The sequence below is a fragment of the Pleurodeles waltl genome, chromosome 1_1 (genome assembly GCF_031143425.1).
Source record: "Pleurodeles waltl isolate 20211129_DDA chromosome 1_1, aPleWal1.hap1.20221129, whole genome shotgun sequence".
NCBI classification, from domain to species: domain Eukaryota; kingdom Metazoa; phylum Chordata; class Amphibia; order Caudata; family Salamandridae; genus Pleurodeles; species Pleurodeles waltl.
The window spans coordinates 222,513,089-222,533,151 of NC_090436.1; the positions used below are offsets into that span (position 1 = coordinate 222,513,089).

The 20,063-nt window shown below is 44.0% G+C and overlaps 1 protein-coding gene across 1 annotated transcript in view; it reads left to right on the forward strand.

Moving 5' to 3' along the window:
• Window positions 1-20,063, forward strand: part of WDR70 (WD repeat domain 70) — a 1,287,307-nt gene that overhangs the window by 610,810 nt on the left and 656,434 nt on the right. The window lies entirely within an intron of this gene.

The window sequence follows — 20,063 nt, forward strand, 5'->3', positions numbered from 1 at the left end:
TACCTCTGAGGTGCCCTGTGGGTGCATGTGTTGGTAAATCCAACACTGTGGATTCACCAATACGAGATGTTTGATACCAAACATCCCTATCTTCAATTATGCCGTTATGTAGCTGGGAAACTCGTATTGACCAGTGTCCAGCGCATGTATTTAAAATGACTTCCTTGGTCACCTACTATGTCTGAGAATTGACAAAGATATAGCAGGAGCATATCTGGTCCTGAAGATATGCCCGCACATGTAATATACTGCACCCTGCCTTAAGGCTGTAAGGCCTGCTAGAGGGGTTACATACATATATTGCATGCAGTGTTAGAGGACATGTCACACAGGCAGTGTGCCATGTCGTTTTTTCACTTTTCTCCGCACCAAGACACGCAGCCTGCAGTGGCAGCCTGGCATGTGCAATTTGTGCTGCAGACCATTGGGACTCTCTTTAGTACCCAGGCACCAGGGGTACCATTTACTAGGGACTTAAGGGTGCTAAAGATCTTGCCAGTTGGGGGACAACTGTGCAGTGTTGGGAAACCAACCTGACACTAGGGATCTGGCTAGCAGGAACCCAATAATTACATCAGATACGAGGCAAAAAGTAGGTGCAGTGAATAACTGTGTCAAAAGAGGCAGTTTCTTACACCATCACGGATACAACTCCCTTAGGTGTAGCATGCATGTGTTATGTGCACATTTACTCTGTACCATTCACTTCACAGGTAACCTTGTTCACATTAACAATCACCCACAGATATACGGGAAATCCTCTTTACACATGGTGTTCAATATGCATTCAACTGTTCAGAGAAAGCAAAGTTTTTCAAAATACTCAACATCGGTTCCAAAAAGAATGCCCTACTAAAGACAGCTTTTATCTGTAACAACCCCTGACAGTAACCGAACCCACATTGAGCTGTGAAGTTGATATGAGTAGAAAAGTGGGTACTGTAAAGTTCTTGTGGCGAGAGTTCACTCTATATCACACTGTTAGCAGACCGTGAAACTCTTGAGAAATACACTACAGAGTATTAAAAAGTATCTACTAAGAAGAGTGTACACTCTATGCCACACTTCGGCAAAAAATACACTATTAAAATAATCAAGGTCTGAAGGTGGTAAGGATCATTCTACCTGCTGCCTTCACCTCTTCGTTGAAAACGTTACAGATAGCCTATATTCTGAAGCTAAATAAGCACATTCTTCTATGTTAGACAGAATCGTCTCAGCATGACAATTTCTACCTAATAACTCAAGGCTGCTTACAGTACTCATTATATAGCACAGAAAATCGGTGTCCTCTTGCAAACGTTTTCTGCAGAGCCAAAAAACGTGTGCGGAACATAATATACAAAAGGCATCAACTGTCACCTGCACAAAGGGTTACTGTTCAGTGCAAAGATATGTAATGTGTTCAATACCTCTACACAGCTATGATGTATTACGAGGATGTGCATTTTGAAAACACATCCATTGGCTGGACACGAGCTGTACAGAAGTACCCGCCAGCCCCCCAAAAGGGTCCTTTTGAGAAATACTAACAAAGGCTAATGAAAGAGCTTGTCTCTGTAAATCATTGCCGTGGGTTGGATGCCTTGCTTGCTCAAAAGCCAACCCATACTGCACATGGCCTAATGCTGTGGCAAGCTTGCTTTGTCTGCCTGCAGTGTGCATTTCGAATCTAAGAGCCTGTTTCTTCTCCCACTTCGCCTCACACATCTTCTCAGCACTTGACCTTTCATTTACCAAACTGTATATTGATCTATTCATGCAATCCTTTTTCTGCAAACAACGAATCTGGTAAGACTCCCTCTTTTGTCCATGATCATGTTGAAATGCACGTGGCATTAAGTCAGCAGACTTGTGTTGGCATTTTGTTTGGACACATGTGGACAGCCACCGAACAAAATAGTTCTCTTCACGGCTATGGCTGGGGGGGGGCAATCTCTTTTCATTTTTGCTTTAATGTCCTGTTTTTTAATTTATTTTTGCCATGTGTCATTTCATAGTTTTTTTTTGTGCAAACATATGCCCACCACCTGTAGACTGTGACATGTTTACTTTTTGTATTGCTTTTACATTTCTAACACCTCTTCCATGTTTGCAAAAGCAGCTTAGGCTAGACAAGGCTAGATCTATTGGCTGTGCCAATGATTTAGTTTTTTGTGTACAATATTAGGGACACAACTTCATATTGCAGCAGTGTGATTTTTATAAATTTGCTTCATTTATGTTTCAGTTACTGTGTGACCAATAACACATGCAACTTGGCCTGTACGGAGATGTACAAATACACGTTGAATGTCCCACTTTATCACCCCTTTTAAGCCCTATGTTATCCAATATCTGGCTATGTGAATTTATATATGCTAGTGCTCATGCTGTACCTGTGTACGGTTATTTTGATGGACCAGTGTACACATCGGTGAGGATGGAAGGAGAAGAGGAAAAGGGCGCGTTGTTTTTCTGAAAGCGTATGATGCTTTTCTCTATTAGGGATGGATAATGACCTGCCCTAAATCATGGCATTCTGTTTGTCCCTTGACTGCAATCTCTTTGCGGCCTCTGGTTTGCTAAATGACACCTTCAGGGCACTACACAACATAGGACCGGCATACCTCAACCACCGCCTCACCTTCTATGTGCCCAGCAGACGTCTCCGTTCCTCCGAGCTCGCCCTTGCAGCCATCCCCAAGATCTGGAAAAGTACCGCAGTAGGAAGATCCTTCTCCTACCTGGCAGGCCAGATATGGAACACACTTCCCCTCAAACTCAGGTGGACTGCATCACAGAAGCAGTTCAGGAAGGACCTCAAGACCTGGCTCTTCGACTGACCAGCACGCCTACTTTCAGCTCCTTTGAGACCCTATGGGTGATTAGCCGCTATCTACAAATCCTTGATTAATTGATTATGCTGTTTTTTTTCCCCCTTTTTGAGGGAGTAATTTAAGAATAATGGTCTGTACATCAGGTATGTGTGACTTTTCTGCAGTCTTGAAACACAGATTGGAAGTGCACTTTCAGAAGTCACATTGTGGATGTGGAGTTTTGAATTGGGTATTGTTTTCTTGGAGCAACTTTGGGGGGAAAACAGGGACCATAATTAAATTGTAAATAGTTCTTTTTTCTCTACTAGTTTTTTTTGTGGGCTTTCAACAATATTTGCTGCCAACATTCTTTACTAATAGCTATTTAAACGTATTCCTTAATTTGAGGGATAAAGAAATTACAAAGTGCTCTGACATGGACAAACCTAAAGTGACTATTAGATAGAAGAAAAGCAATTTAGGGGTGGGGAAAAACACATTGTTTTCAGAGTTCCATATGACCATTAAGTAATGTGGTTACGGTGCAGAATGGAGGGTTAGTACCACCCTTTATAAATGCCATGGTTTCTTTTTCCCGTGGAAAATGTGATTGATAATTAGCTTTGGATGCCGATCCAGGTGCCCATACTCCTAACTTTTGCACGGATTGACAAAGCCCAGGAAAATCACATTTTGCATTTTTGGAACTCTCATATCATTGAACCAAAGTCTTTTGAGGCTATTTATTACATACTTGCTCTCTCTTGTTCCATTTGTGGTGGTCCTTATAGACAACTGCTTGCCCTAGCCTTATTGTAGCACCGGCCTTGGATAGATTTAAAAAAAAAAAAAAAATGTCGCCTGCTCTGCCAAATCACAAATGGTGAGCCTCATAATTTGGATCTGCTTATATTTCTGGTCAAACATGGCAGTAAGTACTGTGGAAAATCCACCAAGTGGCCAAATTTCCCTTGAAGGTTTGCTCCTTTTGTATGACCCTAGTCCCCAAGTATTGCACCGCATCCACAGTCCAAGGGATATCCAGCTTAGGCAGCTGTTCCAATGGCCTGCTGTCCAGAAGCCCCAACGGGAACACTACATATTTTTCTTTGTTGAGTCAGAGGCCCGAGAACTCTTCAAACTCAGTCATAATATTTAACAGCATTGGCACCAATAGATCCGGTTGGCAGAGGTATACTAGAGCATCGTCTGCATAGAGCGAGACCACATGAACTGTGTGACGTACCATCATGCCTCAACTCTGTAGAATATTTCTGAGTCAGCAGGCTAGCAACTCTATTGCCAGTGCAAACGGGGGACAGTGGAACCACTGTTGTGTACCCCTATGGAGAAATAACAGATCAGACATGTATTAACCTATTCGGACCCTCGCCTGTGGGTGTTTATATAAAAGCTTGACCCAGTTAATGTAGGTGTTGCCTAGTTTTGTTAGTACTAGCCACTTACAATCCCACCTTACTGAATCAAAGGCCTGTTCTATATCTAAAAAGGCTAATGCATAAGGGTCGGTCTGTAAGTCCAGTGAGTGTAGGACATGTGTCAAAAGTCTTAGGTTATTTAAAGTGTTCCGACCGTGAATAAAATCTTATTGGTCAGCCTGTACCAGGCGCATGAGAACTGCCAAGAGTATTAGGGCCAATACATGACTATTTGTAGGTCGAGCCTAAGTAGCGTCCAAGCACTGTCTCTCGACATGTTGTAATCTACATCTGTGGGCTTGCAACCCTCCCATCTCATGCCCATCACTTTTATTCGTTCCTTGATCTGCTTTTCAAATTCTCTTGATTTATTAGGTAAATGCTTTACGTTTGTCCCACCTTGAGGCTGCTTTGGAAACAGACCCTGTTACATGGATTGTTGTACAATCGGCCATATACCTTAGTGTGGCGCAATACCTTTTTCTTTTGCCTCGCCGCTTCGTGCTGTATGTTGTTTCTTCTTCTTCCTTGTTTTGGGCATGCCACTGTTTCTTTGTGGTGTCTGCGCACAAAGGCTGCAAGCTGGATGGAGGTTATTTTGAATTTATTTAATAATTATTTTTTAACAAGGTTCATATAGCACAAACTCGATCGGAGGAGCGCTTTACATGACTACGTGAAGTTTCATATAGCGCGACTCCGATCTGAGGAACGCTTTACATGAGTTCCACTTAACAAGTTTAGCAGCTGGACAATATGCAAACTAGTGCCTTTAAAAAGCCTGGGAGAGCTGATACTACAATAGTCACTACACTCTGGGAAACTCACCCCATAATGCTTTGCGGGCTTTTCTTTTTCCAAAACATTTTTGCCCATAACTCAGCCTGTGGTGGTCCTATGACAATGGGAACTGTTCAGCATGACACACTCTTTATGTCTAGGTCTTCTCTGGCCCCCACACCAGGTTGAAGGGGCCCCAAATTAGTAACCTCTTCCTCTATTAAATGTGATTTTAAGCTCTCTCATGCTGGAACTTTTGTTTTACAGCTGGGAGTAGTTTGTGTTTAAAGGGCCTTGCTTATTATAGTGTTGTAGTAGGCCTGAAAATGTATAAGCCACTACCCCCTCTAGGGGCTACCTATATGGTTACACTACAGTACTTTCTGCCATTCTGTTTTCATGTCATTAAGCCCTCTAGGGGCTGACTATATGGTTACATGACCATGTTTCTTACAAATGCCATTTTTATTATGGTGTCCTCTAGAGGCTTTTCTGAGCATTACAATCAAGATACTACAATATTTGCAGCACTTGGAAACTTTCCCTATAATGCTTTCCAAAGCTTTGCTTTTACAAAACATTTTTGCCCATAACTCACCATGTGGTGGTCCCAGGACAATGGTGTAGGAGGCTGGCCTGGCTTGTAGTAGGTACCAGAGGTACTTACATCTTGTGCCAGGTCCAGTTATCCCTTATTAGTGTAGAAGAGGTGTTTCTAGCAGCTTAGGCTGATAGAAGGTAGCTATGGCAAAGCAGCTTAGGCTGAACTAGGAGACATGTAGAGCTCCTACTATACCACTGGTGTCATGTGCACAATATCATAAGAAAACACAATACACAGAAGTACTAAAAATAAAGGTACTTTATTTTTATGACAATATGCCAATAGTATCTCAGTGAGTACCCTCATTATGAGGATGAGAAATATACACAAGATATATGTACACAAACCAAAATTATGCAAGTAATAGCAAAAGGAAGTAATGCAAGCAATGTAAAGTTACAGTAGATTGCAATAGGAGCACATAGGTATAGGGGCAACACAAACCATATACTCAAAGTGGAATGCGAACCACGAATGGACCCCAAACCTATGTGAGCTTGTAGAGGGTCGCTGGGACTGTAAGTAAACAGGGGGGGGGTTAGAAAAATAGCCCACCCCAAGACCCTGAAAGGTAGGTGTAAAGTGCACCTACTACCCCCAGAGAGCACAGAAGTCGTGATAGGGGGATTCTGCATGAAGAACAAACACCAGCAATGCAATAACAGTGGATTTCCGGACCTGAGTACCTGTAAGACAAGGGGACCAAGTCCAATAGTCGCGACAGTGTCGAGAGTGGGCAGGAGCCCAGGAAATGCCAGCTGAGGGTGCAAGGAAGCTGCCACCTTTTGGAAGAAGCTTGGAGTTCTGCAAGAATGAAGAGGACTAGGAACTTCCCCTTTGGAGGATGGATGTCCCACGTCGTGAAGAAGCTTGCAGATGTGTTCCCACGCAGAAAGACCGCAAACAAGCCTTGCTAGCTGCAAGGGTCGCGGTTAGGGTTTTTGGATGCTGCTGTGGCCCAGGAGGGACCAGGATGTTGCCACTTGGATGAGGAGACAGAGGGGGCACCCAGCAAGTCAGGGAGCCCTCACAGAAGCAGGCAGCACCCACAGAAGTACCTGAACAGGCACTTAGAAGAAAAGTGAACCGGAGTCCACCCGAAGTCACAAAAGGGAGTCCCACGACGCCGGAGGACAACTCAGCAGGTTGTGCACTGCAGGTTAGAGTGTCGGGGACCCAGGCTTGGCTGTGCACGAAGGAAATCCTGGAAGAGTGCACAGGAGCCGGAGCAGCTGCAAATCACGCGGTACCCAGCAATGCAGTCTAGCGTGGGAAGGCAAGGATTTACCTCCACCAAACTTGGACTGAAGGGTCACTGGACTGTGGGAGTCACTTGGACAAAGTTGCTGAGTTCCAGGGACCACGCTCGTCGTGCTGAGAGGGGACCCAGAGGACCGGTGATGCAGTCTTTTGTTGCCTGCAGTTGCAGGGGGAAGATTCCGCCGACCCACAGGAGATTTCTTCAGAGCTCCTGGTGCAGAAAGGAGGCAGGCTACCCCCAGAGCATGCACCACCTGGAAACAGTCGAGAAAGCCGGCAGGATGAAGCGATACAAGGTTGCTAGTAGTCGTCTTGCTACTTTGTTGCAGTTTTGCAGGCGTCCTGAGCAGTCAGCGGTCGATCCTTTGGCAGAAGGTGAAGAGGGAGATGTAGAGGAACTCTGGTGAGCTCTTGCATTCGTTATCTGGTGAGATCCCCAAAGCAGAGACCCTAAATAGCCAGAAAAGGAGGTTTGGCTACCTAGGAAGGAGGATTGGCTACCAAGAGAGGTAAGAGCCTATCAGAAGGAGCCTCTGACGTCACCTGCTGGCACTGGCCACTCACAGCAGTCCAGTGTGCCACAGACACCTCTGTTTCCAAGATGGCAGAGGTCTGGGACACACTGGAGGAGCTCTGGGCACCTCCCCTTGGAGGTGCAGGTCAGGGGAGTGGTCACTCCCCTTTCCTTTGTCCAGTTTCACACCAGAGCAGGGCTGGGGGATCCCTGAACCGGTGTAGACTGGCTTATGCAGAGATGGGCACCATCTGTGCCCATCAAAGCATTTCCAGAGGCTGGGGGAGGCTACTCCTCCCCAGCCTTCACACCTATTTCCAAAGGGAAAGGGTGTTACACCCTCTCTCAGAGGAAGTCCTTTGTTCTGCCTTCCTGGGCCAGGGCTGCCTGGACCCCAGGAGGGCAGAAACCTGTCTGAGGGGTTGGCAGCAGCTGCAGTGGAGACCCCGGAAAGGCAGTTTGGCAGTACCCGGGTTCTGTGCTACAGACCCAGGGGATCATGGAATTGTCACTCCCCAATGCCAGAATGGCATTGGGGTGACAATTCCATGATCTTAGACATGTTACATGGCCATGTTCGGAGTTACCATTGTGACGCTGTACATAGGTAGTGACCTATGTACAGTGCACGCGTGTAATGGTGGCCCCGCACTCACAAAGTCCGGGGAATTTGCCCTGAACGATGTGGGGGCACCTTGTCTAGTGCCAGGGTGCCCACACACTAACTTTGCACCCAACCTTCACCAGGTGAAGGTTAGACATATAGGTTACTTATAAGTTACTTAAGTGCAGTGGTAAATGGCTGTGAAATAACGTGGACGTTATTTCACTCAGGCTGCACTGGCAGGCCTATGTAAGAATTGTCAGATCTCCCTATGGGTGGCAAAAGAAATGCTGCAGCCCATAGGGATCTCCTGGAACCCAAATACCCTGGGTACCTCAGTACCATATACTAGGGAATTATATGGGTGTACCAGTATGCCAATGTTAATTGGTGAAATTGGTCACTAGCCTGTTAGTGACAAATTTGGAAAGCAGAGAGAGCGTAACCACTGAGGTTCTGGTTAGCAGAGCCTCAGTGAGACAGTCAGTCATCACACAGGGAACACATACAGGGCACATACTTATGAGCACTGGGGCCCTGCCTGGCAAGGTCCCAGTGACACATAGACTAAAACAACATATATACAGTGAAATATGGGGGTAACATGCCAGGCAAGATGGTACTTTCCTACAAATGGGACCACCATCGAAATGTTCATCACAAAACACTCTTTCTGTCTAGGGCATCTCTGGATCCCACCACTAGGTTGGGGTGAGGTGTGCAAAATAAAAACCCCTCCCACCACTCAGTGTCTTTTTACATTCTCACCTGACTGGAACTTTTGTTTTACTGCTGGGAGTAGTTTGTGTTGTAAGGGGCTTGTTTGTAATATTATTCTAGTAGGCCTGCTAGGCCTGAAAGTGTCTAATGCACTACGTCCTGTAGGGACTAAATATATACTTACACTGCATTACGTTCTGTCATTCTGTTTTCATGTAGTTATGCTCTGTAGGGGCTGGCTATATGGTTACATGACCATGTTTCTTTAAAATGTTATTTTTAAAGTGGTGCCCTCTAGGGGCTATTCTGAACATTACAGTCAAGATACTACAATATTCGCTGCACTCCGAAACTCACCCCATAATGCTTTGCAGGGCATTCCTTTTTCAAAACATTTTTGCCCATAACTCACCGCACGATGTGCTTTTTCTGTCTAGGTTATCTCTGAGCCCCCACACTAGGTTGGGGGGGAAGGGGCTGCTAAAATAATATAAAAAATATAATAAATAATGGCAATATTTTTATTTTTTGCTGCAGTTAGAGGAGGAAGGTAAATGGAAGTGCTTTAGTTAGATACAGGGTCACTGGAATTATGTGACAGAGAGGACCAAATTATGCTGCAGGGTTGACTAATTTATGTGGCAAGAAAAGCCCAGTAATTTATTTACAATGTCAATAGCTCTAACTCAAGAAAATGTGAGACCTATTGCATTGCAAGTGATTGTTTGATCTACATTCAACATTGATATTGGATGGTACAATCCTTCTTCCAGCGGGTCTTTATCTGGTTTTTGAATAAGGACTATCAGGGCTCCCCTCCTTGTGGGAGGAAGTGTCCCAGTAGCAAACACTTTGCCATATATTGCATGCAATTTGTCAATGACCACATCCATGAAGGCTCTTTAGAATTCTGCGGGAAACCCACTGCCTCCTGGGGACTTAGCTGTTTTCGTTGAGTCTATTTGCATCTCTGATTTTCTGTTTGGTGAAAGGGGCCCCTCAATATCTCCCTGTCTCCCGCTGTCTTGGTTGGGAGCCCAAGACCTCCCAAGTATTGAGGGAGACCGGCTAGGTTCATTTCAGTTGGAGGGGTGTACACTTTTGTCAGATGATCAGCAAAGATCTTGTTAATGTTGTGTTGAATAGCTACAATCTGTCTCTCCCTAGGCCTTAGTGTGAGGATCGGCTGTGTCATGGACTCCACCGTAATGAAGTGTGCCAGCAACCGGCTGGCCTTTTCCTCCATCTAGCTATAATTGACAGCAGTTAGCTGAATCCTGGTGTTTTTCCAGTTGTTCCATAAATCACACACCCGTTGCCTCTGTCTAGCCCAAGCGGTCCTTTCATCTTGAAAGTCTGCCAGGGATCTTTCTAGTTGAGTTAGTTCCGCTTCTCCCTAAGTCAATTCTCTCCCCATTGTCTGTTGGATATCCACGGATCTCGACATAGTGGGGCCTGATAGGACGCCTTTTAGAGCATCCCATTCTACTGCCTGGCTAGAGGCACTGCCCCAGTTCGTTGCCACATAGAGGTCTACGACTTCCCATAGGGTAGTAAAGAAAACTGGATCTTCAGAGCCTTGGCCCACAGTCGCCAGGGCGGTATCTTGGGCAGAGACGTAAGGAGAGTGATGACATCAATACAAGGGAGTGGTCTGATATGTAGCAGCCTAGGTAGGACACCTCTCGAATTCTCTCTGTAAACAAGGATTGGATTAGGAAATAGTTGATGCAACTAAGTTCCTCATTCTGGGGCATAACAAGAACGTTCCCAAGCATGGGCGAATGCGCCAAATATCAGTCAAGTCATATCCTTTTTGCATTTAAGTCAGAACGGCTGTCACTTTAGGCTTAGCCTGCAGCCTTGGTGGAGAGCAGTCTATTTCCCGTCTGGGATGCAATTAAAGTCCCCTGCCACAATTAACTTGGTGTCACTGGAAATACCCCCTGCCGTTAACACTGTGCCAAAAAAAGTACCATCATCTATAATGGGGGCGTAACCATTAATCAACCATAAAATGTTCCTTCAAGATTTGTGTTCTGACCCTACTACTGACCCTACTTCTCCATTTGTACCCTTGTTTTTTTTAATGGTTTCCCCGATGACACCTATATAAGGGCCTCACGTGCGTATCCGGAATAAGAGGTGCCAAACAGTTGCCCACTCCACCTTCTTCTCAGGGAGGTAAGTTAAGTCCCCCATAAATGCATTTCTTGGAGAAATGCAAAGTGCACTGTGTATCTTTTCAAGAAGGGCAAAACTCTTACGTTTTGCAGGATTGTTAAGACCTCTAACGTTCTACTAGAGAAATATATATTGAATACCTGTAGAATTCATAATAGACGTACGTGGTATGGTGAAGACTCCCAATAAGGAAACTCAGTCGTCGGCCTGCCAATGTGTGCGACTCATGTAAGAAAGCTCTCCTTAACAAAACCCCATCTGGCTATAACTTAACTTGGTTCCCATGGAAGTAGGAAACTGCCCCTTTTGTGGATGACCAAGTCACTCTTAAGCGTAATTTCTACTTTGTTTGGCTATCACCTTTGTTTTTCTTCTGCTACACTCGGCATACTTAGTGAACGGGTGCAGCATGAAGGGCCAAAGAGCATGTTAAATGACCAAATAAAATAAATACATGCATGGTACTAGCTTCCAACAGAGGCATTCAAATAGTTTGGGAGGAATTTCTTGACCTTTTATCGAGCTCCCCTGAAGCGAGGAGGGAACTCTTTAATTTGTGACCAGGCCAAGGAGGGGTTGCGAACGAGTCATGGACGTGCACTTGAGAAGCAATCTTTAACTAGAGTGCCAGGATCATGCCGTACAAGTGCTCAAATGAACACATGAGTGATTTGAGAAAGACATAAAGATGAGTAATGGAAAAAACATGTTTTTCCTTTACCTTGCAGATCGCTTATCTGTCCGATCAGCTCCTCCCTGCTGAAAACGCATACTAGAGGTTCAGAGAACATAGCCAGAAGGGTCTTATTCCTGTGCCAGGGGAGGACGACAGAGGGCAGCAGCTTTCCCAGCTCAGAGTGTGAAGCAGCGCTCGGCCATCTCTGAGGGCTGGAGAGGAGGGAGCAAGGAGTGCAACAGTGGGGCAGTGATGGGAGGGCATGAGTAGGCTATAACCAGGAGCAGGGAGAGGGCATGGTCCAGGGAGAGGGGTTGTAAGCTCCCTGTCAGGGCAGCAAGGCTTTAATTGAAAAAAAGAGATTGAAATAGCTGCGGGAGCCAGAGAGGAGGCATCAAGGAGGGGAGGGTCTTACAAGCAACGTAATCTCGGTCTTTGAATGCACAGAAAATTTGACCAGATAACATGATTTACAGCTCTGTTTATAGCAGAGATTGGAAAGACTAGCACTCATCTCTAGTGCTCCAGAGAAAGAGAAAAATAGTCCCTCAACAGATCTTAAAATGGTGAGCAGTGTATTTATATTGTACTTGATCAAATCTCCGTGAGAGGACACAAAAAGAACAAGCATTCACAATGCAATAGGTGTCGCATTTGCCTGAGTTAGAGCTTTTGGCATTGTAAATTCATAACTGGACTTTTCTTGCCACATAAATTGGTCAACCCTGCCTCATAATTTCATCTTTTCCTGCCATATAATTCCAGTGGCCCTGAATATAAGTAAAGCCCTTCCATGTACCTTCTTCCTGTATCTGCAGCAAAAAATTTAAACGTTGCCATTTGTTGCTGGCTAGCACAGTTCCCTCCCAAAAAAGACACAAGACTGCCACAGCGGAGAAATAAACTAGAAGGGTCACCCAAACATATCAAGAGTGTTCAAACAATCATAGTGTAATGAGGATGTTACGTTGGCCTGAATTATGGTCATAATTGTAATAAGGAGAGATTATAAAAATATATACAATTATCATATAAACCTTTATAAAAAAATAAACTTTTGGCATAAGACTGTATTGCTCAAAACAGCCCCTAGAGGGCACCATAACAAAAATATCAAATTAGTAAGAAACATGGTCATGTAACCATATTGTTAGCCCCTACAGGGCATAACCCCATGAAAAAACATGAGAAAGTAATGCAGTGTAACCTTATACATAGCCCCCAGAGGGTGTTTTTAGGGCTAGCAGGCCTACTACAATGATATTACAAAAAAAGGCCTTTACAACAAAAGTTCTCCCAACTGTAAAACAAAGCTTCTAGCAATGAGAGCGCTTAAAAGACACTGAATGGTGGGAGGGGTTATTATTTTTGAGTCTTGCTAATATAGTGCCCCCACCCAGAGATGACGTAGACAGAAATAGCATATTGTGGTCAATGTGTTGAAGGTGGTCCCACAGGCTGACTTATGAGCAAAAATGTTTTGTAAACTTAATGCCCTGCAAAGCATTATGGGACAAGTTTCCATGCCACGAATATTTTAAAACATTGATGACTGTAATGCTTAGAACAGCCCCTAGGGGACAGAGGAGACCACATTGAAAATAGTATGTGTAAGAAACATGGTCATGTAACCATATAGTTAGCCCCTAGAGGGCATAACCACACAAAAAGAAATTGGCAATAAATAATGCAGAGTAATAATGCAGAGTAGCCCCTAGAGGGCATAGTGCATTACATATGTTCAGGAGTAGCAGGCCTATAGAAATTATATTACTGTCAAGGCCCTTAAAACACAAGCTACTCCCAGCTGTAAAACAAATGTTCCAGCCATGACAGTGCTTAAAAAGACACTGAATGGTGGGAGAGGTTATTATTTTGGGGTCCCCACTAACCTAGTGTGGGGACCCAGAGATGACCTAGACAGAAAGTGCACGTAGTGGTGAATGTTTTGTAGATGGTCCCATTGCCCTAGGGCCACCACAGGCTGAGTTATGATAAAAAATGTTTTGTAAAAGGAATGCCGTGTAAAACATTGAGGTGAGTTTCCAGAGTGCAGTGAATGTTTTGCTTTGAGGATTTCTGTTTTACGTAAAGCATTTACTGATTTCAAATGTTTTAAGGGGAGAGCCACAAGAAATTACTCTAATTAGGTAAGTGTGTACAATGTGACCAGCACTCTAATACCACCAATCGAGTTAACACTGTTGTACCTGTTTGCGGTGTGAGCGATATGGCCGCCTTGCAGCACCAAGGGGAGAGACCAAACAAAATAGTTTGCCCACGCTGAAGTATATCGGCAATCGTGCAATAATCCATGTTACAGGAGCAGTCTTTAAGGTGGGAGAAACGTAAAGCATTTACCACTGACATCACGTGATCTTTGAAAGGCAAGCCCCTGAACGAGTAAAAGTGATTGGCGTGGTTAAAAGCTCACAATACTTACAACAGGTCAATGCGCTTGCACGCTCGAACTAAAAAGGAGGAACAAAGAGAAAGGATTGCCCATTAACAAGCAAGGATTTTTAAAGGACACTGGCATAGACAAATGAAAATTACTAGGCAAAGTTGAATGCCACAAAGCATATACAACTGGTCCCTAAGCGACAGCGCAAGCACTGTCTAGGCTTGACATAAAGAAGCAAGGAATTTGTGGCATGTGTTGGATTCCCCTATGGTATGCAGCATATTCACACAGCAATCTAGAACACGGTTTCCATAAAAAACAGAGAATCGTCACCATATCGTTAAGGCCCAAAATAAATAGACTAAAACATTACACTGAATTGCATATGCTTAGTTTAGGTGAATTATAAAAGATATGTTATGGTAAATATTTTCACGGCTTACAGCGTTACCAACAAGACATCCTGGCATTCAAATTTCTGTACCTAAATTAAGTTAAACATCAAATGAATGAGTTTTGAACATTGTGAGGATTTTGGTGTATGCAGTACATTCTCGCATACAGTCTTGGGACCAGTCAGGTACGTTTACTCATCCTTAAGCTCAACCCTGGGTAGTTGTGGCTGCAAGCAGTGAAAAGAACAATGTGTAAAGCATTTACAAGCACCAAACAAGAATAGGAAATTCACACGACACGAAAGATCTAAGATACTGATTTATAAAAATAGAGTAGACTTTAGTCATGAAAATCCAACAGAGGGTTCTGGGGCTACAGTTTTTAGAAGTAATTAATAACTTACATATCACGCGCAAACAAACTTTGTCCAACAAAAAGTATGGAAACTATTGAAAGGTTTGTAAAAGTTATTTTTACATTTTCGGTCTGAGTTTGGTGACAAAGTCCATCAGGGGACCAGAAAGGATACGCTGGCCACCTGGCCACCAGACCGTTTTTACAGCAAGATCTAAACTTTATTGGATGACCGTCATAGATGACAATGGAGTGCTCCTGCTGCTGAGTTATGCAGGCTCAAAGATGGTCAAGGATGCTCCTGAGGCTTTGCGGTCAACTAGGGTGAAGTCTGGTCGAGTCCTCGTTCGACAGGTGAGTGGGGCGACTCTGTCCACAGATCTCAGGGTCCCACAAAGTCCTCTTTGCAAGGTTCCAAGGGCTGTCAATGCAGATCTTGCGTTTTTGAAACATACCAGTCACTGTGCAAACCTTTGTTGGAGTCTTGTGTCCCTCTTGGGCGATGAATCTGGTTACAACAAACACTTGACGGTTCAGCAGACACGGTTATACCTATTGGCTATCTCTGAATTTTCCTTTCGGGTGCCCTGCATCTGTTAGCAGCAAAACGTCTTTGGTGGCTACCAGATGTGTGTCTTGGGCTTTTTCAGCTTTGACGTCCCCAGTGCCGTTCTGGGGGGAGGGAGGAGTTGGGGGGGCAGCCAACTGACCCTTGGAGTCTGTGCTTCAGACTGGGCCAGGAACCAGTTTTCATGAACAGGCACGGATAACATGGTCCCAACTCCACTAGACAGAAGTGCAACAGGTGCAGTTGCTCCAGCATCACAGCCTCTCTTTGTGCACTTCCAACTGGTGCAATGTGGTCCTCTGCTCATTATATCCCAGTCAAGTGCCCAGGGGGGAGAACGCGGTCACTAGCCAATGGGCTAGTTGGTCCCATCCTTAAAAGGGACATTAATTTCGACTTGGCCACCAAGTCGCATTTTATACCCAGATTAATTTGATACCTTGCATGGCACACTTTGGTAGCCTCAATCAAAAGTTAGCCGGGTTGGGATGCAGCCTGGTAACTCTGTATTAGCCAATTGGGCTACTAACTTTACCCACAGCAAAACAACAATTTGGAAGTGTTGCTGCTAAGACATATAATAAAACATATGTCTGACTTAGCAAAATACAGCTGCCTGCCATAGGACTCTACAGACCTTCTTCAGGGGAGACTTCTATATAATGTTAAGGGATAGGGTGGCTTTACCATAGGTTTAAATGTTGAACTGGCAGCGCAAACACTGTCCTTCCAGTCTGCAGTAGCAGGCTGGGGGCTATTTTGTATGTAGTCACATGAAGGGTAGTACAAACAGGACTGCAGCCCTGAGTGAACACTTTGTCCTACATTCCATGGGTACCATATACTAGGGACTTATAAGTAAGCCATGCCTTGCCAATTGGGTGTATCCAATTCAACATACAGCAGCTAATAATCCAAATGGGAGCAAAAAGTGTGTGTTGGCTGTTGGGGGAGAGGGGTGGCTGGGGAATGGGGATTCTGCAAAAAGACTGCTCCTTACAAACATTTTCTGAAAACCTGATGATTACTGGTAAGATGTCAATGTGGAGGGAGAGAGCTCCACAATGATGAAACCATGTAGGAGAATGGTCTTCCTCCTGGTTTGAGCTTACAAATAATTTTAGGAGTCAGTAAACTGGCTGTAGATGAACTCAAATTCTGCATCCACCTGTACATGACCTGTGATCATATATTTATTAAAAACTGGGGTTATCACGTAGATACCTTTATGAAAGGTACGGAGTGCTTTAAATTTGATTTATTTCTCAATTGGCAGCCACTGTAGGTTAGAGAGAATGTGAGACGTAACTTGTTGCAGTAAATTCATCATAACTCTGACTGCCCTACATTGAATGACCTGCAATTTCTTCAAAGGTTTTTGTAGGGACAACCGATCCAAACATTAGTGTAGTCGAGATGGGACCTTATAGATGCCTGAATCGCTGTGAATCGCTGCTGTAAAGGTAGTAGTAGAAGCGTTTTCCTCTAAACATGCAGATGTAGAAAACATGAAGATGCTAATCTGTGCTGAAAATCCTAATTGTCAACCGTAAATCGTAGGTTTTTGAGTTTACAGGAGAGGGACATTTTCCTGATCATGAAAGCCAACATGCATGTGTCCAAATAGTTGTGACCCTGCTATGATCATCATTTCTGTCTTATTTGTATCAAGGTTTAGACAGTTCTTGTCCACCCACCCATGTTGTTACATGTGGAATACTGTCAATGAAGCCATACTCTGCCAGTGGAGTTATCGCCATTATTTTTTGTGATTGAGTGCTGTCCTCGTAGGTCATAAGGTCCAACTCCTAGATCTAATAAGATGGCCAGTAGGGCCATGTAGATGTGGAACTCCGGGATGAATCCTGTGAAACACCATAGAATATGTTAATGTATGGGGTAGCAGCATAACTACCCAGCTGCGATTCTGCAGAAATAATTTTAGCCAGTTCGATGCCAGATCTTTTGCCCCATCTCATTCAGCCCCGAAATTATTTCATATGACAGTGCTGAAAACTATCAAATCCAGTAGGAAGAGAGCGACCACTCTACCTGTATCTTGGATCATCCTCAGCCTAATCATCGCAGCTAAAATTACAATTTTCATACCACAGTAAGTGCGGAAATCTGCAGAAAATACATCAGGTTCAATGATATCACTGTGAATTCCGTAAGCTAGTTATTAGAAGCGTTTCTGCCACTTTTGATGCAAGGAAAGCACGGGAAAATGGATGGTAATAGATAATGATTGAGAGGCCTGCAGTTGGTTTCTGGAGTAAGGGGTTTTATGATTCCTTTCTTCCAATCCTCGGGAACAACTGCAGTACCAAACGAGTTGTAAGTAATTTCTGTTAATTTAGGGGCTTTTTGTCTATTGCTAGATAAGACACTTAAGCGTGACACAGGTGTTAATAAGGAGATCTGCATATCGTGCATACTGTAGGAGCACACACTGTCTGCACACTCTGAGTTGTGTTAAAAAGTAAATCATTTTTTTTTTCTATGAATAACTCTGCAGGAGAAGATGTTCTTGCCTCGTATGGTGAAAATGCAAAATAGATCAAAGACCTTGACATGTCTGCCCTGTGGTTGTTTTTGTGCAAGGTGACTGTCAATTGGTAGACCACTGTGAAAGTTCCACCATAGTCTTATTGCCCTCAATTACCTACACTTTGCCAAGGTAGATTTATACATAGTGTTGCCCCATTCGTAGAGAATGTGAAGTACTGTCCTTTCATCAAGCTGTTCAAGGGCACATGTATTTTTATCTGTTATGCTGAGAAAGGTGACTGTTTAAGCGTTGTGTACATTAAGTAATCTCTTATGTGTGTAAAAGTGAATGTTGACTAATGCCTGTATGAATGGTGTTGCCTGGCAGGACCAATTACATCCACTTCAACAAATTATGCCCAGAAACACTGTGGTAATTTCATCCTTTGCTTGTTTCGGGATGCAATGTAAAACTATGACGTAGCCTTAAAAGCAAGCAATAAGCTGTCTTAAACTGGTTTGACAGCTTGAACAGATGTGCTTCCACATCTGTTTGTAGAAGGATTTCCCCTTTTCATTGTATCTGAGTTATATGTAGCCCATTCGCATCCTAAAGGCCACCTGCAGCCTTCCTATTTGTGTTAAAGCGAGACCAGTTAGAAAATAAGATACTCATGTCTTGTGTGGTATGGTCCAGCTCGCCCTGAATATATTCCCCTTGGATTAGTTGGTGTGTGACCTTCTGTCCTTTGTGGGCATTCTAAGGAAGATGTTTGGTAAACTTGTAGCCTTATGATAGCCTGTGTTGCTGTGGTTCTCAATCATAGAACAATTGAGTTCTACTGCTGTATCCCTGCCCTGTAAGATGAGAAGCTAGACTGCTCAGCAAGGAGAAGAGCATCCCTGACCAGTTCGGACAAAAACAAAGTACAACTGACAGAAGTCTATTGTGGGGGACTAATCAAGGAATTGAGACACCAGGAGCCGCAAGGACCTTATAGCCCAACTGTCTCCGACTGGGCAGGGCAACATATGAATGTAGAGGATTGGTGGCATGCCGTAGACCGTTAAGGACTTCTACTGTGCCTGCATGGCTCTCTGACCCCTGAAAAATAATAAGGTTTCAGATGTCCTGTTTGGAAGGTGGTCTGTTACATATATTTTCTGGCTTGCTCTAATTTACTTTTGCAGCCCAGATGCTGAATAGCCTTCTCGCCTCCATTTAGAATTAGCAGTCTGAATCTGTTTTTAGAAAACTCCTCAAAACCCACCCCTTTGATGTATGAGCTTGCTGGGAGCCTTTTCTAGTGGTCTGGAGTGGTTGTCAGTAAGCGGTGGGAGACCTAGTCGTGTAGTCATGCGCTGTAGAAAAACCAATTGAATTGAACCGTTGAGCAGAGAAGAGACCTTGCTGGAAAAGAGGTACACAAAATGTTCGTCCATGCCCATTGTAGAGAATGCCAGACTATGGCACTGTTCATGGTAGATAACTGATAGGAAAGGCATACGCCTTTTATCCTGTGCTGTTCAGAAAATTGACTACTGATAGTTTAATAAATCAATGTCCTCTCTCATAACTGGGGCGCCTCAAGTTGTTAAAAGCAAGAGCTTGTGCTGCTCCATTTCCAGCCTGAAAGGTGCACAAGGGTTTTCCCTTTTATCCTAGACCCTGGGGTGTTACTCCAGGATATTCGCTTTGTGCGCTAGCCTTCCCAGTAAGCCTTCCTGGTTGAACACTGAGCTGGAGCTTTGACTGGCCTCCTTGTGATCTGTGCTCAGTACAAACTCACATCACCAATCACTAAAGTCCCCGTGGTGACTGTACAGTGGTATTTTGACTTTGGAGCAGTCCTTAACACCCTAAAACCAGCACCTTTTATGTTTGTTATTTGTTTTTAGAAATCCCTGTTTAACTTTTGTCTAGTGGGGTGTAAATTCTGAGTACACTTTTGTGCTTGTGACACATTTGACAGTCTGATTTCTTGGATGAACCCCAATGAGATGTCACCACTTGCATCCAGTGCCCATAGAAACAAGAAAATGGCAACACGTTTAGCATGCTTCATACACTTTTTGCATTCTGTCTGACACTTTTGTTTGACTGGCACCTGTGGAAAAAGTCCTCAAACTCCATTTGGCGAGGGGGATCATGGGGGGAAGGGGGTTGTTGAGATGGGATTATCAACGGACACCTTTGGTCTGAAGTTTAATGTTCTGTCTGCTTGTTCAGAAATCAATGAAGAGATTAAAAAGAAAAATCCTCGAAAAAGTA